Source organism: Triticum dicoccoides, chromosome 4A (assembly GCF_002162155.2).
Source record: "Triticum dicoccoides isolate Atlit2015 ecotype Zavitan chromosome 4A, WEW_v2.0, whole genome shotgun sequence".
In the NCBI taxonomy this organism is placed as follows: Eukaryota; Viridiplantae; Streptophyta; class Magnoliopsida; order Poales; family Poaceae; genus Triticum; species Triticum dicoccoides.
In genome coordinates this window covers 213559323-213573567 of record NC_041386.1, presented here as the reverse complement: position 1 = coordinate 213573567, position 14245 = coordinate 213559323, and positions in this window count along the sequence as shown.

The window sequence follows — 14245 nt, the reverse complement described above, 5'->3', positions numbered from 1 at the left end:
GTAGGGGAAAACAACAAATTTCTCATCGCGAGAGTGAGAGAGAGAGAGAGGGAGGAGAGAGGGAGAGAGAGATGTCTTAGGATTAACCATATTCAACACACGTTTTTTGTTGTTTTGTGTGAACACCGAGGCCATCGCCGACGAGGGTGAGAAGGAGGATAAGCGGCAACACAAATATGATGCCTCGCAAAAATAAAGGAGATGGACCTATTGTGGTCTTGAGTGATGGTTGTTGAGTTAAGAGTGTGTGTTATGTTCTCTCCCATTGCAATGCACGAGCTCTTTTGCTAGTATTGACATAAAAATAATAATACTTCAAGCATACTAACAAAGTAATCATGTCTTCTCAAAATAACATGGCCAAAGAAAGCTATCCCTACAAATCATATAGTCTGGCTATGCTCTATCTTCATCACACAAAATATTTAAATCATGCACAACCCCGATGACAAGCCAAGCAATTGTTTCATACTTTTGATGTTCTCAAACTTTTTCAATCTTCACACAATACATGAGCGTGAGCCATGGACATAGCACTATAGGTGGAATAGAATGGTGGTTGTGGAGAAGACAAAAAGGAGAACATAGTCTCACATCAACTAGGCGTATCAACGGGCTATGGAGATGCCCGTTAACAGATATCAATGTGAGTGAGTAGGGATTGCCATGCAACGGATACACTAGAGCTATAAGTGTATGAAATCTCAAAAAGAAACTAGTGGGTGTGCATCCAAGTCGCTTGCTCACGAAGACCTAGGGCATTTTGAGGAAGCCCATCATTGGAATATACAAGACAAGTTCTATAAAGAAAGATTCCCACTAGTATATGAAAGTGACAACATATCAGATTCCCACTCATACCTTGGGGCAGTTCTACCTCAGATATCAACCGTCCAATAGTGAAATAGAAACAACACTACAAATGCAGGCTCACAACGATCGCGATTTCATGACCATCACGAAAGACGGCGGCTTCATCCACGCTTCGTTCCCTGAGTCGAGTCGAAAGTAGTGATGCTATGTAGTTCTGAAATATCGATTAGCTCATGTTGTAATTAAACTTTAATGAACTTGTATGTCTCTTTGGTTTGGACAGTCGTTCAACTTATATGTAATTGATGCTATTTATTATTAGGACCATGAATCATGCTATTAATGTGTTGCTTTTCTCTTCCGATCCTTTTGTTGCATACTTATATATTGCTTATGTATTGTCTGTGAATTGCTACTAATGTTTTGTTTGTCTAGTGCATAGAGATGACGTCGTATGTTGTGTACAAGGGTAAGGTTCCAGGAGTCTACGACGACTGGGAGGAGTGTCGGAGACAGGTTCACCGTTTCAGCGGTAACAGTTACAAAGAGTACACCACTAGGGCGGAGGCGGAAGCTAGATACGCGCGCTATCTAGCGGGAGAGAGAGGAGGGAGCGGAGGGGGAACCGGATGAAGACCAGTTTCATCGCGATGATGCTCATCGTGATGACTGCAGCTCTCTTCTATGTGATGGTAGTTTAGATGATCGATATCGACTTGTAATGTGAAGACAAACTCGCTACTCGCGGTCTCGAGACTTCTAATGTTCTAACTTTGTTCAGTCTTTTGAATTCGGAGACTAATATGATGAATTATATTCGGAGACTAATCTTCTATTTGTATTCGATAAATCTGATGTTTATATGTTGTGTTGTCTATATTCTATGCAGTAATATATTTTGTAACCTGTGCAAATATCAGAAAAGAAAAAAATTACTAATATTCATACTAGTGGCGCACCATACTGCACTTTAGTGGCACACTGCAATAAACATACTAGTGGCGCATTACCTAGAAGTGCGCCATTAGTAACCCAGAGCACAAGGTAAATATGGCCCCCAGGGAGGCATAGTATTGGCGCACCAGGGGACATATTAATGGCGCACCAAGGGTGCGCCATTAGTACTTGTTACTAGTGGCGTGTTAATAGTGGCGCACCTGTAGTGCGCCATTAATGGCCAAAATAGGTGCGCCACTAATTAGCCTTTTCCTAGTAGTGTCATGCAAAGCAATATGACAATGATGGAGCGTGTCATAATAAACGAAACGATGGAAAGTTGCATGGCAATATATCTCGGAATGGCTATGCAAATGCCATAATAGGTAGGTATGGTGGCTGTTTTGAGGAAAGTATATGATGGGTTTATGGTACCAGCGAAAGTTGCACGGTACTAGAAAGGCTAGCAATGGTGAAAGGGTGAGGGTGCATATAATCCATGGACTCAACATTAGTCATAAAGAACTCACATACTTATTGCAAAAATCTATTAGTTATCAAAACAAAGTACTACGTGCATGCTCCTAGGGGGTAGATTGGTAGGAAAAGATCATCACTCGTCCCCGATCGTCACTCATAAGGAAGGTAATCAATAAATAAATCATGCTCTGACTTCATCACATAACGGTTCACGATACGTGCATGCTATGGGAATCACAAACTTCAACACAAGTATTTCTCAAATTCATAACTACTCAACTAGCATGACTCTAATATCACCATCTCCATATCTCAAAACAATCATCAAGTATCAAACTTCTCTTAGTATTCAATGCACTTATATGAAAGTTTTTATAATGCCATGTTGTTCTAAAGGACTCTCAAAACAATAAAAGTGAAGCATGAGAGATCAATTATTTCTATAAAATAAAACCACCACCGTGCTCTAAAAGATATAAGTGAAGCACTAGAGCAAATGACAAACTACTCCAAAAGATATAAGTAAAGATCAATGAGTAGTCGAATAATTATGCAACTATGTGAAGACTCTCTAACATATAATAATTTCAGATCTTGGTATTTTATTAAAACAGGAAGCAAAATAAAATAAAATAAAATGACGCTCCAAGCAAAACACATATCATGTGGTGAATAAACATATAGCTCCAAGTAAAGTTACCAATGAACGAAGACGAAAGAGGGGATGCCTTCTGGGGCATCCCCAAGCTTAGGCTTTTGGTTGTCCTTGGATTTTACCTTGGGGTGCCTTGGGCATCCCCAAGTTTAGGCTCTTGCCACTCCTTGTTCCATAATCCATCGAATCTTTACCCAAAACTTGAAAACTTCACAACACAAAACTTCACAACACAAAACTTAACAGAAAACTCGTAAGCTCTGTTAGTATAAGAAAATAAATCACCACTTAGGTATTATTGTGAACTCATTATAAATTCATATTGGTGTAATATCTAATGTATTCCAACTTATCTATGGTTCATACCCTCCGATACTACTCATAGATTCATCAAAATAAGCAAACAACACATAGAAAACAGAATCTGTCAAAAACAGAGCAGTCTGTAGTAATCTGGATCAAACGTATACTTATGGAACCCCAAAAATTCTAAAATAAATTTCTGGAAGTGAGGAATTTATCTATTAATCATCTGAAACAATAATTAACTAAATAGCACTTTCCAAATAAAAATGGCAGCAATTCTCGTGAGCGCTAACGTTTCTGTTTTTTACAGCAAGATCAAAAAGACTTTCCCCAAGTCTTCCCAACGGTTCTACTTGGCACAAACACTAATTAAACACAAAAAACACAACAAAAACATAGGATAGATAAATTATTTATTGAATAACGGCAAGGAAAAATATTGGGTTATCTCCCAACAAGCGCTTTTCTTTTAACGCCCCTAGCTAGGCATGATGATTTCAATGATGCTCACATAAAGGATAAGAATTGAAACATAAAGAGAGCATCATGAAGAATATGACTAGCACATTTAAGTATAACCCACTTCCTATGCATAGGGATTTTGTGAGCAAACAGCTTGTGGGAACAAGAATCAACTTGCATAGGAAGGTAAAACAAGCATAACTTCAAAACTTTAAGCACATAGAGAGGAAACTTGATATTATTGCAACTCCTACAAGCATATATTCCTCCCTCATAATAAATTTCAGTAGCATCATGAATAAATTCAACAATATAACCATCACAAATAGCATTCTTTTCATGATCTACATGCACAGAAAATTTACTACTCTCCACATAGGCAAAATTCTTCTCATTAATAATAGTGGGAGCAAACTCAACATAATAATTACCATGTGAGGCATAATCCAATTGAAAACTAAAATCATGATGACAAGTTTCATGGTTATCATTATTCATAATAGCATACAAGTTATCACAATAATCATCATAGATAGCAACTTTGTTCTTGTAATCAATTGGAACCTCTTCTGAAATAGTGGAATCATTACTAAATAAAGTCATGACCTCTCCAAATCCACTTTTATAATTATCACAATAAGATTCAACATCCTCCAAAATAGTGGGATCATTACTTCCTAAAGTTGACACTCTTCCAAACCCAACTTCATCAATATAATCATCATAAATAGGAGGAATGCTATCATCAAAATAAATTTGCTCATCAAAACTTGGGGGACAAAAAATAGCATGTTCATCAAACATAGCTTCCCCAAGCTTGTGGCTTTGCATATCATTAGCATCATGGATATTCAAGGAATTCATACTAACAACATTGCAATCATGCTCATCATTCAAATATTTAGTGCCAAACATTCTAATGCATTCTTCTTCTAACACTTTGGCACAATTATCGGAGTCCTTATTTTCATGAAAGATATTAAAAAGATGAAGCATATGAGGTACCCTCAATTCCATTTCTATTGTAATTTTCTTTCATAAACTAAACTAGTTATAAAACAAGAAACAAAAAGGTTCGATTGCAATATCTAAATATATACCTTCAAGCGCTAACCTCCCTGGCAATGGCGCCAGAAAAGAGCTTGATGCCTACTACACAACCTTCTTCTTGTAGACGTTGTTGGGCTTCCAAGTGCAGAGGTTTGTAGGACAGTAGCAAATTTCCCTCAATAGATGACCTAGGGTTTATCAATCCGTGAGAGGCGTAGGATGAAGATGGTATGTCTCAAACAACCCTGCAACCAAATAACAAAGAGTCTCTTGTGTCCCCAACACACCCAATACAATGGTAAATTGTATAGGTGCACTAGTTCGGCGAAGAGATGGTGATACAAGTGCAATATGGATAGTAGATAATGGTTTTTGTAATCTGAAAATATAAAAACAGCAAGATAACTAATGATAAAAGTGAGCACAAATGGTATTGCAATGTGTTGAAACAAGGCCTAGGGTTCATACTTTCGCTAGTGCAAGTTCTCTCAACAATAATAGCATAATTGGATCGCATAACTATCCCTCAACATGCAACATAGAGTCACTCCAAAGTCACTAATAGCGGAGAACAAACGAAGAGATTACGGTAGGGTACGAAACCACCTCAAAGTTATCCTTTCTGATCGATCTATTCAAGAGTCCGTAGTATAATAACATGAAGCTATTCTTTCCGTTCAATCTATCATAGAGTTTGCACTAGAATAACACCTTAAGACACAAATCAACCAAAACCCTAATGTCACCTAGATACTCTAATGTCACCTCAAGTGTCCATGGGTATGATTATACGATATGCATCACACAATCTCAGATTCATCTATTCAACCAACACAAAGAACTTCAAGGAGTGCCCCAAAGTTTCTACCGGAGAGTCAAGACGAAAACGTGTGCCAACCCCTATGCATAAGTTCACGAGGTCACGGAACTCGCAAGTTGATCACCAAAACGTACATCAAGTGAATCATGTGATATCCCATTTTCACCACAGATAAGCACACGCAAGACATACATCAAGTGTTCTCAAATCCTTAAAGACTCAATCCGATAAGATAACTTCAAAGGGAAAACTCCATTCATCACAAGAGAGTAGAGGGGGAGAAACATCATAAGATGCAAATACAATAGCAAAGCTCGCGATACATCAAGATTGTTCTGACTCAAGAACACGAGAGAGAGAGAGAGATAAAACACATAGCTACTGGTACATACCCTCAGCCCCGAGGGTGGACTACTCTCTACTCGTCATGGAGAGCACCGGGATGATGAAGATGGCCACCGGAGAGGGATTCCCCCCTCCGGCAGGGTGCCGGAATGGGTCTAGATTGGTTTTCGGTGGCTACGGAGGTTTCTGGCGGAGGAACTCCCGATCTATTCTGCTCCCCGATGTTTTTAGGATATATAGACATATATAGGTGAAAGAAGTCGGTCAGGGGAGTCACGAGGGGCCCACGAGGGTGGGGGCGCGCCCAGGGGGGCTGGTGTGCCACCCTGCCTTGTGGCCACCTCAGAGCTTCCCTGACGTCTACTCCATGTCTCGTGGATTGCTTCTGTTCCAAAAATAACTCTCCCGAAGGTTTCATTCCGTTTGGACTCCATTTGATATTCCTTTTCTTCAAAACACTGAAATAGGCAAGAAAACAGCAATCTGGGCTGGGCCTCCGGTTAATAGGTTAGTCCCAAAAATAATATAAAAGTGTATAATAAAGCCCATAAACATCCAAAACGGGTAATATAATAGCATGGAACGATCATAAATTATAGATACGTTGGAGACGTATCAAGCCTCAACACTCATCGGACCGCATACATCGGTATGTATTAGTTCCAATAAGTCAGTGGCTCACTCCACTGTTCTGGAGAACGGAGTCTTAGTCATCTTGCCCATGAGGCATGGTTCGCAAGCATCAAATGATTCATAATCAAGTGATTCCAAAAGCCCATCTGCATGGAGTTTCTTCATGTGTTTTACACCAATATGACCTAAACAGCAGTGCCACAAATATGTTGCACTATCATTATCAACTTTGCATCTTTTGGCATCAATATTATGAATATGTGTATCACCACGATCGAGATTTAATAAACCATTTATATTGAGTGTATGACCATAGAAGGTTTTATTCATGTAAACAGAACAACAATTATTCTTTGACTTACATGAATAACCGTATCACAATAAAGATGATCCAATCATATTCATGCTCAATGCAAACACAAAATAACATTTATTTAGGTACAACACTAATCCCGAAGGTAGAGGGAGTGTGCGATGGTGATCTTATCATACTTGGAATCACTTCCAACACACATCGTCACCTCACCCTTAACTAGTCTCTGTTCATTTTGCAACTCCTATGTTGAGTTACTAATCTTAGCAACTGAACCGGTATCAAATACCTGGGGTTACTATGAACACTAGTAAAGTACACATCAATAACAGGTATATCAAATATACCTTTGTTCACTTTGCCATCCTTCTTATCAGCCAAGTATTTGGGGTAGTTCCGCTTCCAGTGACCATTTACTTTGTAGTAGAAGCACTTAGTTTCAGGTTGGGTCTTGCTTTGGGCTTCTTCACGGGAGTGGCAACTTGCTTGCCATTCTTCTTGGAGTTCCCTTTCTTCCCCTTGCCCTTTTTCTTGAAACTAGTGGTCTTTGTTAACCATCAACACTTGATGCTATTTCTTGATTTCTACCTTCACCGATTTCAGCATCGCGAAGAGCTTGGGAATTTCTTTCGTGATCCCTTGCATATTATAGTTTATCACAAATTTCTAGTAGCTTGGTGATAGTGACTAGAGAACTCTGTCAATCACTATCTTATCTGGAAGATTAACTCCCACTTGATTCTGAGTACATGCTCAATGGCTGAGCCATTCTCCTCCATCTTGTAGGCAAAGTAATTGTCAGGGGTCTCATACCTCTCGACATGGGCATGACTCTGAAATACCAATTTCAGCTCTTGGAACATCTCATATGCCCCGTGGCATTCAAAACGTTTTTGAAGTCCCGGTTCTAAGACGTAAAGCATGGTGCACTAAACTATCAAGTAGTCATCATACCGAACTTGTCGAACATTCATAACGTCTGCATCTGCTCCTGCAATAGGTCTGTCACCTAGCGGTGCATCAAGGACATAATTCTTCTATGCAGCAACGAGGATAATACTCAGATCACGGACCCAGTCCGCATCATTGCTACTATCATCATTCAACTTAGTTTTCTCTAGGAACATATCAAAATAAAACAGGGGAGCTATACGTGAGCTATTGATCTATAATATAGATATGTAAATACTATCAGGACTAAGTTCATGATAAATTAAAGTTCAATTAATCATATTACTTAAGAACTCCCACTTAGATAGACATCCCTCGAGTCATCTAAATGATCACGTGATCCATATCAACTAAACCATGTCCGATCATCACGTGAGATGGAGTAGTTTTCAATGGTGAACATCTCTATGTTGATCATATCTACTATATTATTCATGTTCGACCTTTCGGTCTCCAATGTTTCGAGGCCATGTCTGTACATGCTAGGCTCGTCAAGTTTAACCCAAGTATTCCACATGTGCAAAACTGTCTTGCACCCGTTGTATGTGAACATAGAGCTTATCACACCCGATTATCATGTGGTGTCTCGGCACGACGAACTGTCGCAACAGTGCATACTCAGGGAGAACACTTATACCTTGAAATTTTAGTAAGGGATCATATTATAATGCTACCGTCGTACTAAGCAAAATAAGATGCATAAAAGATAAACATCACATGCAATCAAAATATGTGACATGATATGGCCATCATCATCTTGTACCTTTGATCTCCGTCTCCAAAGCACCGTCGTGATCTCCATCGTCACCGCCTTGATACCTTGATCTCCATCGTAGCATCATGGTCGTCTCGCCAACTATTGCTTCTACAACTATCGCAAACGCGTAGTGATAAAGTAAGGCAATTACATGGCGTTTGCATTTCATACAATAAAGCGACAACCATAAGGCTCCTGCCAGTTGCCGATAACTTTTAAAAAACATGATCATATCATACAATAACGTATATCACATCATGTCTTGACCATATCACATCACAACATGCCCTGCAAAAACAAGTTAGACATCCTCTACTTTGTTGTTGCAAGTTTTACGTGGCTGCTATGGGCTTCTAGCAAGAACCGTTCTTATCTATGGATCAAAACCACAACGATGATCTATCAAGTTTGCTGCTTTAACCTTCAACAAGGACCGGCCGCAGTCAAATTCGATTCAACTAAAGTAGCAGAAACTGACACCCCCAGCCACCTTTATGCAAAACTAGTTGCATGTCTGTCAGTGGAATCGGTCTCATGAATGTGGTCATGTAAGGTTGGTCCAAGCCGCTTCATCCAACAATACCGCCGAATCAAAATAAGACATTGGTGGTAAGCAGTATGATGATCACCGCCCACAACGCTTTGTGTTCTACTCGTACATATCATCTACGCATAGACCTAGCTCGGATGCCACTATTGGGAAACGTAGCATACAATTTCAAAAAATTCCTACGCTCACGCAAGATCTATCTAGGAGATGAGTAGCAACGAGAGGGGGAGAGTGTGTCCACGTACCCTCGTAGACCGAAAGCGTAAGCATTTGACAACGTAGTTGATGTAGTCGAACTTCTTCTTGTTCCGACCGATCAAGCACCGAATGTATAGCACCTCCGAGTTTTGCACATGTTCAGCTCAATGTCGTCCCTCGAACTCTTGATCCGGAAAAGTGTCGAGGGAGAGTTTTGTCAGCATGACGCATGGTGATGGTGATGGTGAAGTGATCCGCGCAGGGCTTCGCCTAATCATTATGTGAATATGATCGGAGGCGTAAACTATGGAGGGGGGTGCCGCACACGGCTAACAATCGTTGGTGTGTATTCTAGCAGTGCCCCCCTCATATATATAGGTTGGAGGGGAGGAGAGGCAGCCAAGGGGGTGCCCCAAGTAGGAGGAATCCTACTTGGGGTCCTCCCAAGTCGGCCTCCCCCCCTTTCCTATTCCTATTCGGAGTAGAAAGGGAAGAGGGGGAAGGGGGAATCCTATTCCCTTTTTCCTTTACTTATCACCCTTTTCTTCTCCAATTTAGCCAGCCCATATGGGGAGCGCACCAGCCCCTTTTTGGCTGGTGTGTTTCCCCTCTTGGCTCATAAGGCGCATATCTTTTGCCGGGGGTGCCCGGAACCCCTTCTGGTGACCTGATAAGTACCCGGTGCATCCCGAAACACTTTCGGTGTCCGAATACCATCATCCTATATATCAATATTTACCTCTCGACCATTTCGAGACTCCTCGTCATGTCCGTGATCTCATCCGGGACTCCGAACAACATTCGGTCACCAAATCACATAACTCATATAATAACAAATCGTCATCGAACGTTAAGCGTGTGGACCCTACGGGTTCGAGAAGTATGTAGACATGACCGAGGCACCTCTCTAGTCAATGATGAATAGCAGAACCTGGATGCTCATATTGGTTCCTACATATTCTATGAAGATCTTTATCGGTCGAACTGTTATGACAACATACGTTATTCGCTTTGTCATCGGTATGTTACTTGCCCGAGATTCGATCGTCAGTATCGTCATACCTAGTTCAATCTCGTTACCTGAAAGTCTCTTTACTCGTTCTGTAATGCATCATCCCGCAACTAACTCATTAGTCACATTGCTTGCAAGGCTTATTATGATGTGCATTACCGAGAGGGCCCAGAGATACCTCTCCGATACTCGGAGTGACAAATCCTAATCTCGATCTATGCCAACCCAACAAACACCTTCGGGGATACCTGTAGAGCATCTTTATAATCACCCAGTTACGTTGTGATGTTTCATAGCACATAAGGTATTCCTCCGGTATCCGGGAGTTGCACAATCTCATAGTAAAAGGAATATGTATAAGTCATGAAGAAAGCAATAGCAACAAAACTTAACGATCATTATGCTAAGCTAACAAATGGGTCTTGTCCATCACATCATTCTCCTAATGATGTGATCCTGTTCATCAAATTACAACACATGTCTATGGTTAGGAAACTTAACCATCTTTGATTAACGAGCTAGTCTAGTAGAGGCTTACCAGGCACACTGTGTTTTGTCTATGTATCCACACATGTATGAAGTTTTTGGTTAATACAATTCTAGCATGAATAATAAACATTTATCATGATATAAGGAAATATAAAATAACAACTTTATTATTGCCTCTAGGGCATATTTCCTTCATTGATGCCACCCGTTTAGCTAATTATCTCGGGGTGCCCATAAAGGGGAATGCCATTGAATTACCACCTGCTTTCCTTGATTATAATGCTTTGGTATGCTACCAGTTTCTTGTGAGGAACGAACTGTCCCTTCTATGCTGACTAATCTGTGACAGGCAGCGTGTTGTCCATATTACCCTTCCTGCTCCTGCCTTATTTAACTTTCAGGTAAAAGGGAGATATTTTATAACCAGAGAGGAGGCGAACGAGTACGAGAGAGAGGTGGAGACCGCTCGCCTCCATGTTGTAGCCCTTCAGGCAGTAGCTGCCTTGTCCTAATACAACCCTGACTACAATTTTGGATATCCGCCAGGCCAGTCGTGGCCCTAGACCAACTTATGCCTAAAGCCTAAGCTTGGGGGAGTACGTATTTCTCACCAACATTACATTCACGTTCACACACTCATTCCAGTTGTTAGTGCTCATACTTTTTCATTATAGCACCCATGCTAGTTTAATTTCTTTTTCTCACCTTCTTCTTATATGTTTGAAAAAACTTTGAGAAAATCCAAAAAAATAGTTGTAGTTTCTTTTTAGGTTTCCTTTCCATGTTTAGTAGTAGTAGTATTAAAAGAAAACCCAAAAAGATTTCTCGTCCTTCTTTTACTTGTTGAGAGCTTTCCCTTGTAAATAGTTTTTCTCTTTCTTGTTTTTACTTTCTTCAGAAAAACAAGAACTCCAAAAATATTTCAGTGTGTTTCTTTAAAATTCTTTTCTTTTGTTTGGGTCGTAAGGAGAAGACCACAATGAAAATGTTGAGTGGCTCCCATATGCATTGTTGTTGATCTAACAAAGAGCCCATATTACCTTGTCTTCTCCTTTGAATAAATGTTTGCAGATTTTAGCTTAGTCCAATTCATGTGCACGCTTATTATTATTCACACCATTCGGTCGTGCAAGTGAAAGGCAATAATGACGATATATGATGAAATGATTGAGATGAGGAAAAGCTGGTATAAACTCGACCAATCTTGCTTTTGTAAATACGATTAGTTCATCGTTCTTGATTCAGTTTATTATGAATGAAACATGTTTGCAAAGACAATTAGAGATTATATTTACTCATGCCATGCTTAATTAGCTAGGAGTTTATAATAGTTTACCCTGGGTGCCAACATGCTTTTAAAATGGTTGTGATGTGGTATGATAGGATGGTATCATCCTTTGAATGATTTAAGTGGCTTGACTTGGCACATGTTCATGCATGTAGTTGAAACAAAATCAACATAGCCTCCATGATATTTATGTTCATGGTGATTTATATCCTACTCATGTTTGCACTCAATGTTGGTTAATCTCAATGCATGTTTATGACTGTTGTCGCTCTCTAGTTGGTCGCTCCTCAATATTTTGCTAGCCTTCACTTGTACTAAGCGGGAATACTGCTTGTGCATCCACTTTCATAAACCCAAAGTTGTTCCATATGATTCCACCATACCTACCTATATGCAGTATTTACCTGCCGTTCCAAGTAAATTTGCATGTGCCAAACTCTAAACCTTCAAATACTAATTTGTTTTGCATGCCCAAATCGCTCATGTGGCGACTCGGGGCTGTAAGTATCTTCCATGCTAGGTGGGTTATTCTCACAATGAGTGGACTCCGCTCATCATTCACGAGAAAATGGCTGGTATTTGGGATGCCCAGTTCCATGCTCAAATCAAATCAAATTTAACTGCAAACAAAACCCCCCCAGGATTGTTGTTTGTATGCACGGTACTCATTGTTTTGGACCAGCCATGGAGTGTGCTTGTTGGTGGAGGGGGAGTAAAAACTTTACCATTCTCTTTGGGAACCGCCTATAATGTATCTAGTATGGAAGATACCGAGATCTCTTGGTTGTTATGTTGACAATGAAAGCATGCCGCTCAAAATTATATTCATCTCTGTTTTAAAGCTCGAGCTCTGGCACCTCTGCAAATCCCTGCTTTCCTTTGTGAAGGGCCTATCTATTTACTTTTATTGCTGAGTCATCACCCTCTTATAAAAAGCACCAGTTAGAGAGCACCACTGTCATTTGTATGTGTTGTTATTAATTGATATTGAGTATGACTGTGACTGTGACTGGATCTCTTTTACCATGAATTACAATGTCTAGTCAGTCCTTGGTCCTCAGGGGTGCTCTGCATTTATGTTTTGCAGTCTCAGAAAGGGCTAGCGAGATACCATCTTGTTATATCATATCATGATTGTTTTGAAAAAGTGTTGTCATCCCAGATTTATTATTATTGCTTTCTAGTTGATTATGACATTGATATGAGTAAATGTGAGACCCAAATGTTATTGTGAATATGGATAGTTCATAATCTTTGCTGAAAACCTGAATCCTGGCTTTATATATTTGCAACAACAAGATCAAACAGAGTTTGTAAAAGTTTTTCTTTATCACTTTCAGTTTGTCAACTAAATTGCTTGAGGACAAGCAATGGGTTAAGCTTGGGGGAGTTGATATGTCTCCATCGTATCTACTTTTCCAAACTCTTTTGCCCTTGTTTTGGACTCTAATTTGCATGATTTCAATGGAACTAACCCGAACTGACGCTGTTTTCAGCAGAATTGCCTTGGTGTTATTTTTGTGCAGAAATAAAAGTTCCCGGAATGACATGAAAATTTACGAAGAATATTTTTGGAATAAATAAAAAATATTGGTGAAAGAATCAACCAGACGGGACCCACCAGCTGTCCCCAAGGGTGGGGCGCCCCCTAGGGCGCGCCCCCTGCCTTGTGGGTCCCTTGGACCTCCACCGACCTCAACTCCAACTCCATATATTCACGTTCGGGGAGAAAAAAAGAGAGAGAAGGATTCATCGCGTTTTACTATACGGAGCCGCCGTCACCCCCTGTTCTTCATTGGGAGGCCAGATCTGGAGTCCGTTTGGGGCTCCGGAGAGGGGAAATCATCGCCATCATCATCACCAACCTTCCTCCATCACCAATTTCATGATGCTCACCGCCGTGTGTGAGTAATTCCATCATAGGCTTGCTGGACGGTGATGGGTTGGATGAGATTTATCATGTAATCAAGTTTGTTTTGTTAGGGTTTGATCCCTAGTATCCACTATGTTCTGAGATTGATGTTGCTATGACTTTGCTATGCTTAATGCTTGTCACTAGGGCCCGAGTGCCATGATTTCAGATTTGAACCTATTATGTTTTCATGAATATATTTGTGTTCTAGATCTGATCTTGCAAGTTGTAGACAGCTATTACGAGTTGTAGCCACAGGAGGGTAGGACAAAAGA